General features: G+C 48.6%; 1 protein-coding gene across 1 annotated transcript in view; it reads left to right on the top strand.

Annotated features, from left to right (window-relative positions):
- GABRA3 (gamma-aminobutyric acid type A receptor subunit alpha3) overlaps positions 1–17,893 on the top strand; it is a 606,794-nt gene that overhangs the window by 48,949 nt on the left and 539,952 nt on the right. The gene's annotated exons all lie outside the window — the stretch shown is intronic.

The following is a 17,893-nucleotide window of genomic DNA, read 5'->3' as shown; positions in this document are numbered from 1 at the left end:
TGACTTTGTCTTTGTAATTATCCCTTTCTCTTCTGCATCATAAGAAGGTCCATTTTATTTGGAGAAGAAGAGTCTCACTTGACCCCAGTCCCACCTCCAGTTAGTGCCCCATTTCTCTGCTCCTCTACCGAGCAGAACTCCATGAAAGAGTTGTCTACACTCTCTGTCCCTGCTTCTTCTCATTCTCTCATAAACCCATTCCCATCAGGATTTCAACCCTACTGCTCCCTTAAAATCGTTCTTGTCAAGGTTACCAGTGATCTCCATGTTGCCAAGCCTGGTGCTCACACCTCTGTCTTCGCTTAACCTCTAAACCACAGTTGATCACTCCTTCATTCTGGAAAAACATGCTTCTCTTGGCTTCCCTGACACTCCACTTCCCCAAAGGTATTGAAGGTTAGGAGCACAAACTCTGGAACTGGACTGTCTACGTGCAAATCCTGGCTGTGCCAATTAATAGCTGTGTGACCTTGGGCAAGTTACTTTCCCTCTCTAGGTTTCCATTTCTCACCTGTACAAAGGACGTGAGAATACCAGCATCTACCTCCTGGGGTTGTTGTGAAGGTTATACTGGTAACAGATAAAAGTACTAACAATAGAGCTTGTTACATGGAGAGATGCTCAATGAAATCACCACATGGCTGTTGATGGGGTTCAAGACACACTACCCCCAAACATGGCACCTTGGCATGTTGACTATTTTAAGATGAAGGAGTTTGAAAAAATGGCAGAAGCAAGAAGGTCTCTCTGACCTTCCCCACACTCCTGCCCTTCTCCCTGGAAGCAGGTCATAAGACCCTCATGTGAGAGGTGCCCTCCCCATACCTGGAGAGAAGGAGTATCCTTATCTCTAAGACAGGGGTAATGCCAGGAAGAATCCACACAAACAGGCCTTGCTAAGTTCCCCCCAGTTTACTACACTTTGCTCAAACTCTTCATCAAACCTAGCATCAAAACACTCAGGATTAACCATTCCTTCAGGTCTTCATTTCCTTATGAAGGCTCCCAAGCTTATGTTAAATAGATGTGTGTGCTTTTGTCCTGTCAATCTTTCTTTGTCAGTCTAGTTTTCAGACCTAGCCGGGGACCCTGAGAAAGTCGAGGAAACCTTTTTCCTCCCCTACAATGTCCAAGGGTTGACTCAAACTAAAGACATACAGATGCAGCTCTTGTGCCCTATTCCACACCCTCCAAACCTCTCTTCTCTAGGTCTTCCTCATCTCCATCAGTGGCACCTCCCAGATGTGCACGTCCAAAGGCCCAGGTGGCAAACTCGATTTTCTTTCCTTCCCTCATCGCCTACATCCCATCAATCAGCAAGTCCTGATCCCGGCTCTACCTCCAAAATATACCCAGAGCTTGACCACTTTTGCCCGCTTCCACTGCCACCACCATCCTAGTCCAAGCCATCACTCTCACTCACCTCCTCCCTCGTCTTCTGGCTTCCACTCTTGCCCCGCTGCATCTACTCTCCTCGAATCAGCCAGAGCAATCTCCCCCTGTGCTCTCAGTCTGAGCGATACGGTGACTTAATTCACCCAGCTCTCCAAGCTGGAAATTGGGGTACCATCTGAGACTCCTCTTTCCCTCTCTCCCTCCAGCCTCTTCTCCCAACTCTCAAGCTCCAAGGTCCCGTCACACTGGACTTCTTGCTGATCCCCACATAAGCCTTGTTCTCTGTCTCCAAACCTTAGTGTTGACTGAGTTCTCCCTGCCCTGGTTAACTCCTACTATGTGCACACCTCTAGCACGAAGTCATCCCTAACCACCAAGACCCAGCACTCATTACCCTGCAGTGTCACTGTCTCCTGTCTCTCTCCTCCCTTCCACTTGGATGTAGGAAACATGTCTCATGCTCACCTGCTCACCCAAGCACCTGGTAGGGTTCCTGAGCGGGCACACAAGAAATATTTGCCAAATGAATGAAAAAAGGGATAAACGTTCATGTCAAATGCGGTGTATTATCAAATAATGCACTGGCTTTTCAAATCAGTGAACTAAAAGTGTATCACTCAGTAGATGACGTTGGAATGACTGGTCATGTGGAAAAACAAGCTGGATTTCCTACCTCATACTCCACACCGAAATAAACTCCAGATGGCTCAGAAATTTCATGTAAAAAAAAATGAAACCATAAAAGTACTAGAAGGAATCCTGGGGTGGGGACGGCCTTTCTAAGTATGTCATGAAAACCAGAAACCATAAAAGAAAAGACAGAGAAATTAAAAACTTCTGTATGGCAAAACCCATCATAACTGTAGTTAGACAAATGACAAACAAAGAAGAGTTATTTGCACTGCATGTGACAGGGAAAGACTTAATTTTCCTAAAATAAAAAAGGGCTCCTTTCAAAGCGAGGAAAATGGGCCAGCAAAGAAGGGAACAGACAATTCACAAAAGAAGACTTGCGGGAGCCTCCATTAACATCATGTGAAGGAAATACAAGTACAGTCTCAGAGAAGTTCAAGTTAAATTAGATCTGTAAAACCCGGGGTTACCTGAGGTGTGGGAAAATGGTCACCCAGGGGCCCTAGAGGTGGGAGGATTAATTGTTATGACCTTTCTAGAAATACATAACAAAAAGAACGTTGAAGACTCCCTTTGACCTAGCAATGCCAACATTCAAAAATTCCTTCTGGGACTCCCCTGGCGGCCCAGTGGTTAAGACTCCGCGCTTCCACTGCAGGGGGCACGGGTTCGATCCCTGGTCCAGGAACTAAGATCCCGCATCCCGCATGCCATGCGGCGCAGCCAAAAAAACAAAACAAAACAAAATAAAACCGATTCATTGTGCTGTACACCTGAAACTAACACGACATTGTAAATCAACTAGACTTCAATAAAATTAAATTTAAAAAAAATTTTTAAAAATCTTTTTATTATCTGATATATATATAAAATGACATATATGTATATTATATAAAATGTGATGCATCTAAACATCTACCCACCAGCCAGTGCCATTATCTACACCTTCTGCCCTCTGTCCTAGTACTTGGGATGACCTGTCCTGGCTTGGGCCCTTGATTCCATCTCCTGCCACCTAGTCAGGGACGGCCTGCTAACATTTTTTTCCTTGTCCGTTTCTCCGTAGCAATCCTGGAGAGAACTACCTACACTTCCTGTCTCTGACTCCTCTATCTCATGGCCAGCACTTCACAGAAATGGCTCTTGTCAAGGCCACCGGTGCTCTCCATCTTGCGAAATCCGATGGTCAGCTTTCAGTTTTCATCTTACTGGATATGTCAGCAGCATTGGACACAGGAAACACTCCTTCTGGAAACACTTTTCACTTGACCCCTTCTCATTGCCCCCACCCTGTCCAACCTCTTCACTTTGGAGGGTCCCAGGACTCAGTCCTTGGAACTCTTCTCAATGATATTCATTTTTATGGTGTTTTCTATCCATCTTGTGCCTTTAAACACCATCTGAAGACTGGCAACTCCCAAATTTACATCTCCAACTCAGGCCTTTCCCCTTAATTTCAGATTCCTATATCCCAAGGCCTATTACAGAAATGAAATCACACTATACATGCTGTCACGTATCTCATGGAAACTGCTTTTCCCTATTCTATGCATGCCTATTAGGCACTGTACTTGGTGTCCCAAATGAAACTCCTTATCGGCCCCTCCAAACCTGTTCCTTCCACAGTTGTCCCCACCAAAGTTAGGGATACAGAAATCTGGCCACTTCTCCCCATCTCTTCTATTTGGTGGTTTTGCTGTTAAGAACAAGGCTGCTCTGGAATTCTTGTACACATCTGACCACCTGAGGGCCACGAGAAGGGGCTATTTCCTCCTCACAGTAGCCCCTCTGAGCTACTGGCCACTGCCATGTCAACACACATGGCTCAGTCCCTTCACAGAGCACGTCACGTGGTGGTCGTGTGGTTTGCCTCTGTTTCCCCCACAGCCCGTGAGCTCTAGAAGGCAGAAACCAGCTCCCATTCATACCCTTCCTCTTCGCGACAGGCCTGGGGCCTGGCACACACTCAGTGCTCAGTAAGTGTTGGGTCAACGGAGTGGAATCATCTCCAGTATAGAAAGAAAATGGAGAGGCCATTTTGCAAATGCTCAGTTTCAAAAGTCAAAGTAGAGTCACAGCTGGAGGTGTCCCAGCATCACTGTCCAATCCGTCAAGTGGGGCCCTCCCCAGGGAGTGGCTTGGAGGAGGTGACACTCTCTTGGACATATACCTTCTCCTTAATAGAACAGCCACACAAAACACAAAGCGTATGGGACTTCACAGTGCCCACCTCCCTCCCCTCCCCCACTGTGGGCGGCAGGCACCCAGCCTTCAGCTGTCCTTGCATGATTACTGAGTTTGGCCACTCTGAACACTTGTGTGAGGATAATATTTGTAGGAGCCCAGTAAATACTTGGTATGTTTTTTAAAACAGGTTAAATTGTGCTTTTTCAAGTTACATCTTAAAAGTCATACATACTTGCTCTAAGGTATCAAAATTGCGTAGGATTGTATGAAGTCGCCCCAGAAGGTGATCCTGGAGCCTCCTCCCCTGCCCTCTCCCCATGACACAGGACAGAGGGAAATGACATTGGGAGGCAGGCTTCAGGTGGCCTGCACATTTGTCTCGTACGGGAGACAAAACTGCAACAAGTCACTGAGTCCTGAGGCAAGAACTAGTGCCAGTTGGGAGGGGGCAGAAGGCTGTTGGGGGAAAAGTGAAAGAGATGGTCATGGGAAGAGTGGACTTCAGGGGACCCTGGCCACGGCAGAGACCCATTTACAAAGGAGTTCCAAGCTCCCTTGAGCCTCAGGCCTCAGGGAAGGAGGAGACAGAGATGGCAGGTGAAATCATGTCCTCCTGGGGTGGCAGAGAGCTCCTTCAGGTCATAGGTCTTGGCCGCTGGCTACACCACAAGGGACATGGGCTGCTCGGTCGATGTTTGCAAAAAGATGGAGAGAGGGAGAAAGGGAAGGAAGTGGGAAATCTCCTGTCGATGAAATGTCACCAGCATCAAGGTTCTTTGCTGTTTATTCCCTACATGTAAAAGCTGGACTCACAGCAGCTTTTCCAAGCCCCCCCTCACTATGAAATCAAGACTCCATGTAAAACTAAGTAAACGTGGAGTCACATTTGTCCGTCTTCAATTAGCTCATCTTGTGGCCACTTTGGTGCAGGTTTCTTGCAGCAGCAGGAACATTCCTATGTGGCTGGGATAGACTTTCATCTCCTCTTTCCCTGGCCCCCACTCCCAGCTTTGACAAGGGAGACCGCCACCAGCCCTGTCCTCCCTAGGTTCAGAGGAGCTGAACCGTGTGGCCCATCCACAAAGAGAGAGGCAGGTGTTTGGGGGCATTAGAACAAGAAATGGGCCGAGCCCAGAGGGAGTTTGGGTCGGGAATGGGAGAGACACAGAGAGGGTGCCTGCTTGCTTCAGTTGCTTGCGCAAATGTTTTATTTGGGACTTAGAGAAGCCTCGTTAAATAATTGAGGAAGGGCGTGAGACTGAGGGGCCTGTGCAACAACCAGGTGGAGAAGACTGACTGACACTCAGATATTACAGGGCTGGGGCTCGGAGGCACTGTCCAGGGTGGAGGCCAAGCGTCTGCGGGCAGAGGTAGCTTGCGATGGCCGCTGGGCAGTAGGGGAGGGTTGAGTGTGTAGAATGATAAGGAAGGCCAGGGAGGAGCCCCACCCAGCTAAACTGAAAGGGAGCCCCCATGAGGAAAGAGCCTTTGAAGAAGGGGTCAGAGATCAGGCATCGGCAGTCACATTGGTCAAGACTCATCCAGCTGTCAGGAGCAGCGTACTCAAGGCAGCCTGAGCAGAGGGGAACAGGATGCCTGCAGCTCTGACCCGCTTGCTCCCAGGGGCTATTCGCAAATGACTGATTTGTTCCCATTAAGAGCCGGGCACTATTCTAGCCCCCCGCTGAAAATGAAACATGCGACATTAAGTGTCCTCACAGTCTAAAGGCATCCACCAACAGTGGCAGCCAGATACCTTCCACTGAGATGTTCAAAATGTGGCAGTACAGGCCTTGCCATTGTCACCAGCCACTGCCACAGCCCCTCCCCACCCCCATGCCTCTCCCCACCAGGGGAGATAAAAGAGCAGGGGCTGGCTTGCCCATGACAGGGGACTGACAGTGGAGATGCTCCCAAAGAACCCTTAAAAGAACTCACAACACCTCCCCCCGCCCATGAAAGCGCCAGCATCCCTTAATTTTCCCAAAGAGGGTACAGTGGCAGGAGGGTCTCAGACAGCCAGGGTCTCAGGGAGGATGCACTGGGCGGGAGGTGGGGAGGGGAGAGTTAAATCCAGTCTGAGATTGACATTTTAGTCTCCTCTGAGTTTCAATAACCAAAAAGGAGAAACTTCTGAAACCTCACCTCTGAGGGCAATACTATGATTATCCCCATTTTACAGATGAGGAGACCGAGGTCCAAGGTCACACAGCTAGTGCATGGTAGAGGTAGGGTTTGAGCCTGGGCTGTCTGCAGAGCCTGGACTCCTAACTTCCACATCTATCACCTCACTGGGTTCAAACAAATAACCCTGGAGGACTGCGTGGGGAGTTTCAGGAAGTTGGAAAGGATACCAAGGATATGAAGGTAATTGAAGGACGTGCATTGAGTTCAAATGCATTTCATTAGAAAGTTTGACTGTTGGTGTGCTACCAAATTGAATTTCATTATTTATATTAATATGAATTGGCCCTGCAAGACCCAGTGTGCAACTGCACTCTGGTGCCAACATGCTTGGTCATGATATAAGATCCTTTGACTGTGGCCACTTGGCTAATATTTTGTTGAGGGTTTGTGTGTGTGTGTGTGTGTGTGTGTGTGTGTGTGTGTGTGTGTGTGTGTGTGTGTATTTATGGCGAGTGGGATCGGTCTGTCATTTTTCTTTTCCATTCTGTTCCTATTAGGGAGCCTTCCTTCTTTTCCTAGTCTCTGGAAAGTATTGTTTTTGTCAGACTGGAATTTTTTCCTTGGATGGTTGATAGAATTCACTACTGAAACCATCTTTGCCTGGAAGTTGTGTTTGGGCGGGGAGTGTATCAGTCAGGGTTCAACCAGAGAAACAGAGTCAGTAGGAGATATATAAAGATACGTATTGTCAGGAATTGAGGGCTGGCTAGGAAGCCCAAAATCTGTAGGGCAGGCTGTGAGGAAGGACAGGCTAGAACTCTCTACTCTTAAAGCTTTTCAATGGATTGAATCAGGCCCACCCAGATTATCCAGGATAATCTCCCTTAAAGTCTACCGATTATGGGCTTTAATCACATCTATAAAATACCTTCACAGCAACACCTAGAAGAGTGATTGAGTAACTGGGGACTGTAGCCTAGTCAAGTTGGCACATAAAATTGGCCATCACGGGGTGGGGGGACTTCTAATTGCTGATTCAATTTTTAAATGGTTCTAAGACTATTTGGACTTTTCTAAGTTGCATTTTTTTCTATGAATTGTATTTTATTTCAAACTTTCTGTTTTTGCTCATAATTTCCTCTTATTATCATTTAAAGTCCATAGCATTTAAAATTACAGCCTCTTTTCTATTCTTGTGCTGTCTGTCTTTTTTCTTGATTAATCTCACCAAAGTTTTGCTAATTTTATTAGTCTTTTCAAAGAGTAAATTTTGGTTTTGTTGACCCTCTGTATTGAGTTTTTTTTCTTTTTAATTAATTTCTGTTCTTATCTTCATTCATTCATTCTTTTGGGGGGTTTATTTTGCTCTTCTTTTGCTAATTTCTTGAGGGGAATACTTAGCTCATTAATTTTAGCCTTCTTTCTTTTTGAACCACACACATTTGTGGCTAAAATTTCCCTCTAAGCACGACCTTGACTGTATCCCACAAATTTTGGTATGTAGTATTTTCCCTATCAAAACATTCAAAATATTTTCAACTTTCTATTATGAAATTTTGACCTACAGTTATTTAGAAGCATGTTGCTTAATTTCCAAACATGCCACAATTTTTCCAGCTATTTTTTGTTACCAGTTTGTAGCTTAACTGCATTTTTGTCACAGGGTATATACTTCATATGATTTCAGTCCTGCTCCCTGTAGATATTTTTCAAGTTTTTCATTCATTTCCTTAAACATAATAAATGTAGTTCTTTTATAGTATGTGTCTGATAAGTAATGGTGTTTGGGGGGTACCTGCCACAGGGGAGCCTAGGAAGATGGGCAAGTATCATACTGCGGAGGATATTGAATATCTCACTACGAGCTAGAACATATTATTGGAGGTCAGTATTGCCCACCCTTTAGTCACTTGCATGCTATTTTCACCAATTTTTGCCATAAAAAGAAACATTACAATAAAAAGGAAATAATATGACAAATCGTCTAAAATATTACTATCTGATGAATGCTTTAAGGCTGAGGTCTGCTCTCTTATTGTTAAAAATAGAAGATTTAGCAATCTTCTATTGTTTGAGGACCTAGTGAAACGCTAGCACCACAGTGCAAGTCAGTAGGAAAAGGATGGATTTTCCAATAAATATTATCTGTAACATGACATTAAAAACACTTTTCTCATCATTTTGCAAAATCATCATTGCAAAAATCATCAATGGATGCTAAATATAGGGGAGGGGGCAAGTTTCATGAAAATTATTTGCATGGTCCTGAAGTGTCTCTTGCAGATTGCTTATTAGTTGTAAGGGGGGAAAGTGTAACTACACAGGGGAGAAATTGGCTATCACTTTGACTGGGCAATCAAAATTAATATCATCTAGATGACACACTTATAAGGACACAACGTCACCTAGTTGTGTATTCATACGCAAAAAAATGCTGATGAATCCCCACTGCACATCACATAAAAAAATTAGTTCCAGACAGGCTACAGATCTAAATGTGAAAGATAAAACAACAAAGCTTTTTGAAGAAAAACATAGGAGAATATCTTTGTGAACTTAGAGTAATCAAGGGTTTCTTAAACACAACAAGAAAAGTGCAAAGTATAAAATAAAAAATTGATAAATTGAACTACTTGAACATGAAGAACTTCTGTTCGTCAAAACACACTGTTAAGAAAATGAAAGGCCACCCCCAATATGGAAATCTTCACAATACAGAAATCCAGCGAAACACTCGTCCAGAATATATTAAACAAATAACTACTATAAATCAACAAGAAAGACAGACAACCCAATAGAAGAGCGGGTAAAAGATCTGAACAGGTATTTCACCAAAGAGCCTAACCAAATGGTTCAACATATGGAAAGGTGGTCAGTCTCATTCATTCTCAGGAAATGCAAATTAAAACCATGAGATCTAAAATTAAAAAAGACAGAGAATACCAAGTGTTAGCGAGGATGTGAGGGCAACTAGAGCACTCATGCGTGGCTGGAGGGAGGGTAAATGGGTACAAGAACTTGAAAAGACTGTTTGACCTTGTCTACTAAAGTTGAATATGCATGTTCTCTGACTGTTATAGAAGCTTGACGTTTTCACTCACCATACCTCAGAATGTGACTGTAGTATTTGGAGACAGGGTCTTTACAGAAGTAATTAAGTAAAAATGAGGTCATTAGGGAGGGCCCTAGTCCAATATGACTTCTTATGAGAAGAGGAAATGAGGACCCAGACACACAGAGAGGGAAGACCATATGAGGACACAAGGAGAAGACAGCTGTCTAAATGCCAAGGAGAGAGGCCTCAGGAGGAACCAGCCCTGTCCACACCTTGATCTCAGACTTCTAGTCTCCAGAACTGGGAGGAAATAAATTTCTGTTATTTAAGCCACTCAGCTTGTAGTACTTTGTCATGGCAGCCTGAGTAGACTAACACAGTATACATTCAACACAACTGCATATATATGTGCAACAAAAGGCACACACAAGGAATATCCATAGCAGCATTATTTATAATAGTCAAAAGCAACCCAATGTCCATCAGAGCATTTCTACAGAACTACAAACGTATGGATGAGGCTCTCAAACATAATGTTGAGTGAGAGAAGCCAGACATATAAGAGCACATACTGTGTGGTTTCATTTATGTAAAACATAAAAATGGGCAAACCTAATGTCTGCTACTAGATATCAAGAGAGTGGTTCCCCTCAGGGAGGGGACATGGCAGATGGACTTGTGGGGTGCTGGTAATATTCTGTTTCTTGACCTGGGTGCTTTCGTACAGATAGTGTCCTCTTTGTGAGCTGACATCAAGCTGCACACTTATGTATGATACGCATATTCTTTTTAGTGTCTATTTTGCTTCAGTACCAAGTAAAAAAACACAAGGGCACCAAACTTGGAGTTTTTGGTTTTTAAAAAAATAATCTGACGGATTGGAAGAGAATTGGGCAGGGATGGCCTTCCTTCCTTTGTTATTGGACAGCGATGGTTTTTTACCACCGATGGTGTCCCAGGGCACCCACTGGGACACACCTGTGAGGGCAGCAGGAAGCCTTTGCCTAGTGTTTGGTGGGGATTGGCAGGAGCCCCTGGTTGTTGGGTGGGGGACAAAGGGGAGCCTGTGCGGAGTCAGGGAGACCTGGGCCAGGGCTGCTTCCCTCCTCCAGGTTAATCAGTGGCGTGCCCACTGTCTAATCTATTGGGGCCCCCAGTGCTGCGGGGACAGCCCCAGCCCTGCCCCTCCCTGCCATGTCCAGCGGGCCTTGGTCTGAGTTTCTCCCCACTGACTCGGGGCAGGCTCCTGCCTCCAGGCCTTGCAAGCAGCTACTTGCCCGGCTCAAGTACTGATCGCCCGCTGAGGTCCTGAACATAAAGGGTGGAGCGATTCTTCTCTTTGGTTCAAGGCAGGGGGTGCCCAGACCCTGAGGGTCGCAGAACAACAGAGGGCCATCCTGTGGTGGAATACTTGAAGGTACACCTGAGTTTTTGTAGGCTGTTGTTTAGAACCTCCAGTAAGACCATTTCGGTGATGTGGAACAGTGCAGGGCTGTGTGATTCTCTCCCTCTCTCTCTCTCTCTCTCTCTCTCTCTCTCACACACACACACACACACACACACACACACACACGTTTAATCACAGAAACCACCTGGGTCACATGTGCTTGACTGACTGACCAAGAGTGCCCACAGCTGGCCGTTTTCTGAAGCCCGTGGAGCTGAGGGGTAGAGGGGCCTCCCAGAGTGCTGTTCCGGGGATGGTTGTGAAAGGCACAACATGTTACCACAAGATGAAGCTCACAGCCCAGCAGTCACCAGACTTCACTTGTGGCTAGATCTGGGCACAGAATGGAGATGATGTCATTAGAGCTTCACATTATTTCATCCAAATTAGCCGAGAGTTAATTAGTATGTCCGGAATGCTTTGAAGCCGAGGAGTGCTGTTTATTCACGATGAGCAAGGCTTCTGTCCCTCACTTGCTGTGAGGCCACTAGGAGATAAGCGTCAAAGCGCGTATAGGAGTGTCCTGGGGCTGCCACAATAAAGTGCCATACACAGGGCAGGGTGCGGGGGAGCTTTAAACAACAGACATTTACCTTCTCAAAGTTCCGGGGGCCAGAAATCTGAAATCAAGGTATGTGCAGGGCCGAGCTCCTTCAGAAACCTCTAGGAGAAAATACTTCCTGCCTCTTCCAGCTTCTGGGGGCCCTAGGCTTTCCTTGGCTTGTGGCCGCATCACTCCCACCTCTGCCTCCGTCTCCACATGGCAATCTGTGTCTCTCTTTCCTCTCCTCATTAGGACATCACCTTATCGCATTAGGGTCCCCCTGAATGCCCTCGTCTCAACTTGCTTATGCCTACTAAGACCCCATTTCCATATCACGTCACGTTCACAGGTACTGGGGGTTAAGGCTTCAACATGTCTTTTGGAGGAACACGAGGCAACTGGTGACAGTGCCCATCTGGTCTCCAGTGGCCAGTGAGAGCTTTATTCCAGTGACTTTCCCTCCCTCACTACTTTCCTCAGCACAGACTTCTAGAAGGAGCTGGATAGAAGACTCTAGGATGGGGTTATCGTTGTAATAGCTATTCTTTCATGAATAGGCTTTTCTTCTTAGACTAATCTCAGCCCTCCCTGAGTCTTGGCCCCTTATCTGAGCAATGAAGGGGCTGACCTAGGTGCCCTCACTCAGTTCCAGACCCTAGAGGAGGAAGCTCAGCCGACTGGGTGCTGGACTCTGGCCCCTGAAGACTGCTAGGCAGAGCGTGGCTGTTCCCAGGCAGTCTTAGGCCAACTTGGACTCATGGAACTTGGGTCCTGGAGAATTCCTTCAGCCCTGGGTAATTACTGCTTCCTCATTACTGTATTGCTGGGCTTTCATTCCAGTGGCCTACGACAGCAGAGGCCTCCTCTAGCTAACCCCCAAGGCAGCTTCTGCCTTCTCTTCAATTCCATTTAGCTCAGCTCTGTGGAACACTCATGCTGAGGTGGGGAGACGTAGGCTCCAGGGTGCCAATGCCTGTACTGGCAATTCAAGGGTCACAGGGAGGTTCTGAGTGGGCCCTGTCTTGGAGGACTCATTAGCCTAGAGGGATGCAGGTATAAGAGCCAGGAATCTTGGGCTAGTGCCAGTGGTAGAGGAAGCAGGCACAGTGGGAGCTTGGGGGAGGGCACAGCGGGACCTTCAACCGGCCAGGCTGCCAGCCCAGGCAAAGGGGACAGGAGGCATTCCAGAGAGAGGCCCTTACATGCTACCACGGGTCTCCCTCTAAAGCTCCTGAGCAGAGTGCGCGTGGAACCCCCCGGCCGTAGATGTCAAAGGTTACCTTGGGCCCCTCCACACGGAAATCAGCCTCTCAACATCCAGTGGTCTGAGCCAGAACTGGTTTGGAAAATTGAGCAATCAGACAGTCATGTAAACAGGACAGGGACCTCTGGAGCCCTTGGCGCTGCAGTGGCATGGGGCACCCTCTCCTGAACAGCCTGTAGTGCCATCGAGCCTTGGGTTTTGTCCCTGCCTCCCTTGCAGGGCCCAGTCTCTACAGGTTTGGTATCAGCACCACATGGGCCCATATTGGGAGCCCCTTTAGTTGGCTATGGCTAGATGGCCTTTGGCTGGTTGGCCTTAGCTTAGCCTCTGAGCTTCAGTCCCCTGAATGCTAATCCCAGCCCCAGACAGGGCACAAAGGGCATGTCCAAATCCCAGTCCCTCCCCTACTGGGACCCAAGGCCCAGTCCAGGATCAGAGGCCCTGGGCCCGGGCCTGGAGGCAGTGCTGGAGCAAACACTTGCTCACCTGGGCCACTGGATTCTCACGCCTTTCTGAACCCACCCTACAGATCCACCCACATTTCTCAGCACCTTCTAAGCCAGTGCCATCCTATTAGTGACCTCTGTACAGGTTTTACAATCATCACTTGTGCCAAACTAGCCCAGTGAATGATCTGAATAATATTTGGCAGACAGAGCTCCAGGGATGTAGCAGTTTGCTCAAAGCCCTTGGCCCAGCAGAGGCAGGTTAGACCATTAGGTAGGCAGCCCTTTGGCGCTTTACCCAGGGCCTCGTCTCTTCCAGCCAGCTCTGCAGGAGCTGCCCCACACTGGATTCATGGCTGTTGAGCCTATCAGGACTTGTCTTCCCTTTGGCCCCCTCTTCCAGCTGGAGGCCTGCCACATACCTGGGCCCCAGTACCTCCCATGCCTCAATGGCCTGCTCAGCACCCTCTGTGTGCATCTACCCATAGTGTTGCAACTCTACCTGGCCGCCGCCTAAGCTAGTTGTCTCACTGCCTTGCACTTGGGTTCAGACAGAACTTCATGCTTGACTGGTTTTGCCAGACGAATCTTAGAGGACCAGGACACTCCTACCCCACTGACCACCAGCCCAGAGGAATCCCTTTCTAGATCCCACGTACCTCATTAGCCACTGTGGTAGGTTGATTAATGGCTCCCAAAGATGTCTACATCTTGAGGAGAACGAGATGTGCCAATGGAAACAGAGACTGGAGTGAAATAGGCAAGAAAATGGATTTTCCCCCCAGAGCCTCCAAAAGCAACCACCCTGTTGACACTTTGACTTTCTGTCAGTGTAACTGATTTTGAACTTCTGACTTCTAGAACTGTAAGAGAATAAGTTTCCATTGTTTTAAGCCACTAAGTTTGCGGTAATTGGTTACAGCAGCCACAGGAAACTCATACATCTAGTATTCCCATCCAGTGCAGGGGTTAGGGGCTCAGGCCACTCAGGATTATCCTGGGAGAGTGGAAAGCCATTGGGGAAAAGAATGTTGGGCCAGAGGGCAGCCAGCCTGGGGTTAAGGCACAACTGTGACTCCATCAGCTGTGTGTCTTGAGAAAACCCCTCTCCCCTGCCCAAGGCTTTGGGCTTCCCTGTACAAAGTGGGGCTCAGAATAAACAGGATTGTCGTGAGGATCAAAGGAGAGAACACTGATCTGTGTGTCTGTTCATCCGTATATTTGGGAATGTGCTGGCTGAGGAGGTGCTGAACAAAAGCCAGCCCTCTGCCCTCCTCCCCAAGACCCTGCTCCTGTCATCTTGCTCTGCATTCCTCTTTGGCCTTTTCTCCAGCCCCCTCCTATCAAAATCATTTAACAAATCTGGAGTGTCATTGGTGTGACTAGCATCATCTGGGTCAGGAGCTGGAGGGTTCTTTAAAGTCAAAGAAAATCTGCCCTTGAGAAGACGACCGTCAAAGAAGAATATGGAGGGGAAGATGAAGGAAGGATTCGAGTTGCATGAGCAGGACATGGAAATCTGCCTTGGGTACAAGAGTACCACTGACTGACAATGCTTGCTGCCTCAGGCTGCAGCTTCTCTGTGACCACTGAGCCCAGTTGTAATGAATTGTGATTCTGTCATTAATAACTACCTCTTCCTCCCTCACCAGACCGTGAGCTCCATGTCACTCTCCAGGGGGCAAGAAAGTCAAAGCTCCTTGACCCCTGCAACCTCATGTCCTACCATTTCTAGCCAGAGCCCACGGTGGTTCCCTTAGCCTGGAAGGTGGAATGCTATTCTTCCTCAAGTTGGCCAAATCGGTCTCATTCTATTTTGCTTTGTTTTGTTTTGTTTTTCTGATAGTAGCCATCCTAATGGGTGTGAGGGGATATCTCATTGTGGTTTTGATGTGCATTTTCCTAACGATCAGTGATGTTGAGCAGCTTTTCATTTGCCTGTTGGCGTATTGGTCACTCTTAAGCAGAGGTTGGCAAATTTTTCTGTAAAGACGAACTATTTTAGGCTTGTGGGTCACATGATCTCTGTCATAGCTGGTCAACTCTGCCGTGGTAGCACAAACACAGCCATTGACAATATGTAAGAGAATGGACGTGGCTGTGTGCCGATAAAACTATATTGACCAAACCAGGCAACAAGCAGGATGTGACCCTGACTTCACAGTTTGCAGACCTCTGCTCTTGAGGCAAGGAGCATTTGAGTTGTTACTTTCTCTGTGGGACCCACTGAGAGTAAGGGCTCTACCTTGGTCACTTCTGTATCCCTTTGGACTTAGCAGGTGGTCAGTTAATATTTTCTGCATTGATGGTCCCCGACTTCCCCCGCCACAGCCAATGGCACCTGTGTCTCCTAGTACCTGCTAGACAAGGCATATTGCAAGAGTTAGTTGGGAGACAGGCTGCAGTAGAGGACAAAAGGAGGGACCCTTTCCCCTCCTTTTCTCCCTTACCCAGGTCACTCTAGAAAGTTCTGTGGGCTGAAGCAGCTAATGTGAACAAAACTCCTGGGGCTGAGTGGGTGCGAGGCAGACACAACAAAGGCAAGTCTAATTTGTGTCCATCATAATTTGGAGTTTTCCGAGATCGACAACTAGGTAGTGCTTATGGAAAGAGGTGAATGCTGGTGATGGAAGGTTCTAGTGTCTCCCAATATGCCTCTTTTCTTTCTCTCCATTCCTAAATATCTATTTGTGCCCTTTGAGTCCTTCACTTTGGAAAGCCTCAGATGAGAGCCTGTGTCCCTTTGTGGTGCGTTAAGCTGCCTGAATCTAGATGGTAACATGGGGTGCACTGGCCTAGGGAATCGGGAGCGCATGGTCCAGCCCTGGCTGTGCTCAGTGCCTGAGTGCCCTCGGCTGTGGCTGCTTCTCTCTGGGGCTCCCCCAGCTGGTCAGTGTGGGTGTTACTGGCTTTCTCCTCTCAATGCCCTTCCAGTCTGGTGACACTTACTGATCACCTTCTCGGGAGTAAGCACTACACAGGACTCCAGGGACAGAGAAATGAATCAAAAGCCCCTGGCCCTTGAGCAGTGTAGCGGCTCATAGGAGATCTGGGCAGCTGAGCCAGTGATTACTGTATGATTGAGGAAGTGCTCAGACGGCAACGTGGGCCAGGATTTGTAGGAAAGCCAGAAGAGAGAGATCCTCATGGGGGAAAGCTGCGAGGAGGAAATGATGCTGCAGGTGAGGTTTGAAAGAAGAGGACGCGGGCCCAGCGGTGCAGAGGAGTGCTGCTGAGGAGACGCGAGGAGCTTAGAGGCTAACTTGCTGGGGTTGTGTGGAGGGCGGGAAGGCGAGCGAAGTCACATCGAGAGGCATTTCAGTTCAGTAGAAGGGAGAACTTTCTAGCACCAAGGCTGTCTCACCCAGCAAGTAGAGAGGAAGCCTAGAGCTCCTTGTCAGTGGGGAGAAATGCACGCCAGAGTTCAGAGGGCTGTGGCCAAAGGCCTCAACCATTCCTGTCCTGTCTGCTGAGCCAGCCTCTGCCTTGGTTCCAGTGCTTCCCTGGTGTGGAGTCATGGGCCCCACAGATGGAACAGCTGGCCACAGGCAACCCCTGTCCCAGGAGCACACGCAGACGGGGAAGCCCATGATGCCTGGGAGCCCCCGTCTGGGCCCCGCCCCCTCGGCTCGTCTCTCTTGGACCCTCCATTCAGGGCAGGCTTCTCTGCAGCTGCTGGCCCCCAGCCCACTGGCTCGAATTTTGTGTTGGGCCACAGTCATCTGTGAAAAGCTGATGACAGCTCTGTGCCTCTCCTGCCAAAAGACACACGCTCACAGATGCCCCAAAGGCCATGTCCAATTTACGGGGTTCACAGACCTCCCGAGTCCGCACACGAGTGCCAGGCCTGGAACCTCTGCCCCAACGAGGCCCGCTGGCTGCTGTTCCCCATTCCTTGGCCTGTTTCCTCTGCTTGCAGCTGTCACTCTAGGATTCTAGGCCAGGCAGGTGCTTACCCATGCTTCCTGACCTCCCCTCTGTGCTGTGGGGACACTGGTTGCCTCTGCCTCCAAGGAGCTCCTGCGTGGCGTGGGTAGGAGAAAGCACACAGAGGGAATACAGTAAACGACGTAAAGATCGAGAGCCTCGGGCTGGGAGCCCAGAGGAAAGAGATGGTTTCCAGTCGGGAGGCTCGGGGTAGGCATTGGCGGGGGAAAGGGAGCTGGCTATTCTGGACTCGGGGCCATATCGGGGAGGGGACACTGCAGGCGGCGGGGGCAACCTGGGCAAGGGGATGGATGACAGGGCCAGAGAAGTCTGCCTGGAGCACAGCAGGTGGGAAGCCCAGGGGAAGAAGCTGGCAAGGCGGACCCGCTGAAGTGTTTTCGGCAGAGGAGAGGCAGGATCTAGTTGTGTTTTAGGAAGGACACCTGTATGGGCGTAGAGTCTGCATTGGAGGGGACAGACAGATCAGCTCAGCCGTCCCAGTACACCTGACCCAGGTGTGCACGGGGCCATGTGTGGAACTAGGTCAGCATGGATGGGGAGGCGAGAGGGCCTGAAACAAGAGAGCTCCCCAGTGAACATGCAGAACCGGGCCTGGGCTGGTAGCTGTCCCCAAGCTGGGAGACAACGGCCGTCCCTCAGGCCTGCTGCTGCACAGGGGTCGGTTATCCAGCGTGTCATTTTAGGGGCGTGCACCGCAAGGCTGTGGTCGGCAGGAAAGGGACACGGTGGGAAAGTGGAGGGAGGGCGGTGGTCCAGGGGTCCGGGCAAGCTCAGTCTCACGGGGGCTGACGCGAGGTTCTAGCTGTACTCAGTGACCTGGTGCGAGACCACTTCAGTTGTTCTGACC

Source organism: Balaenoptera borealis, assembly GCF_965194805.1.
Source record: "Balaenoptera borealis genome assembly, chromosome: X".
NCBI classification, from domain to species: domain Eukaryota; kingdom Metazoa; phylum Chordata; class Mammalia; order Artiodactyla; family Balaenopteridae; genus Balaenoptera; species Balaenoptera borealis.
This window is presented reverse-complemented; position numbering and strand designations above follow the sequence as displayed.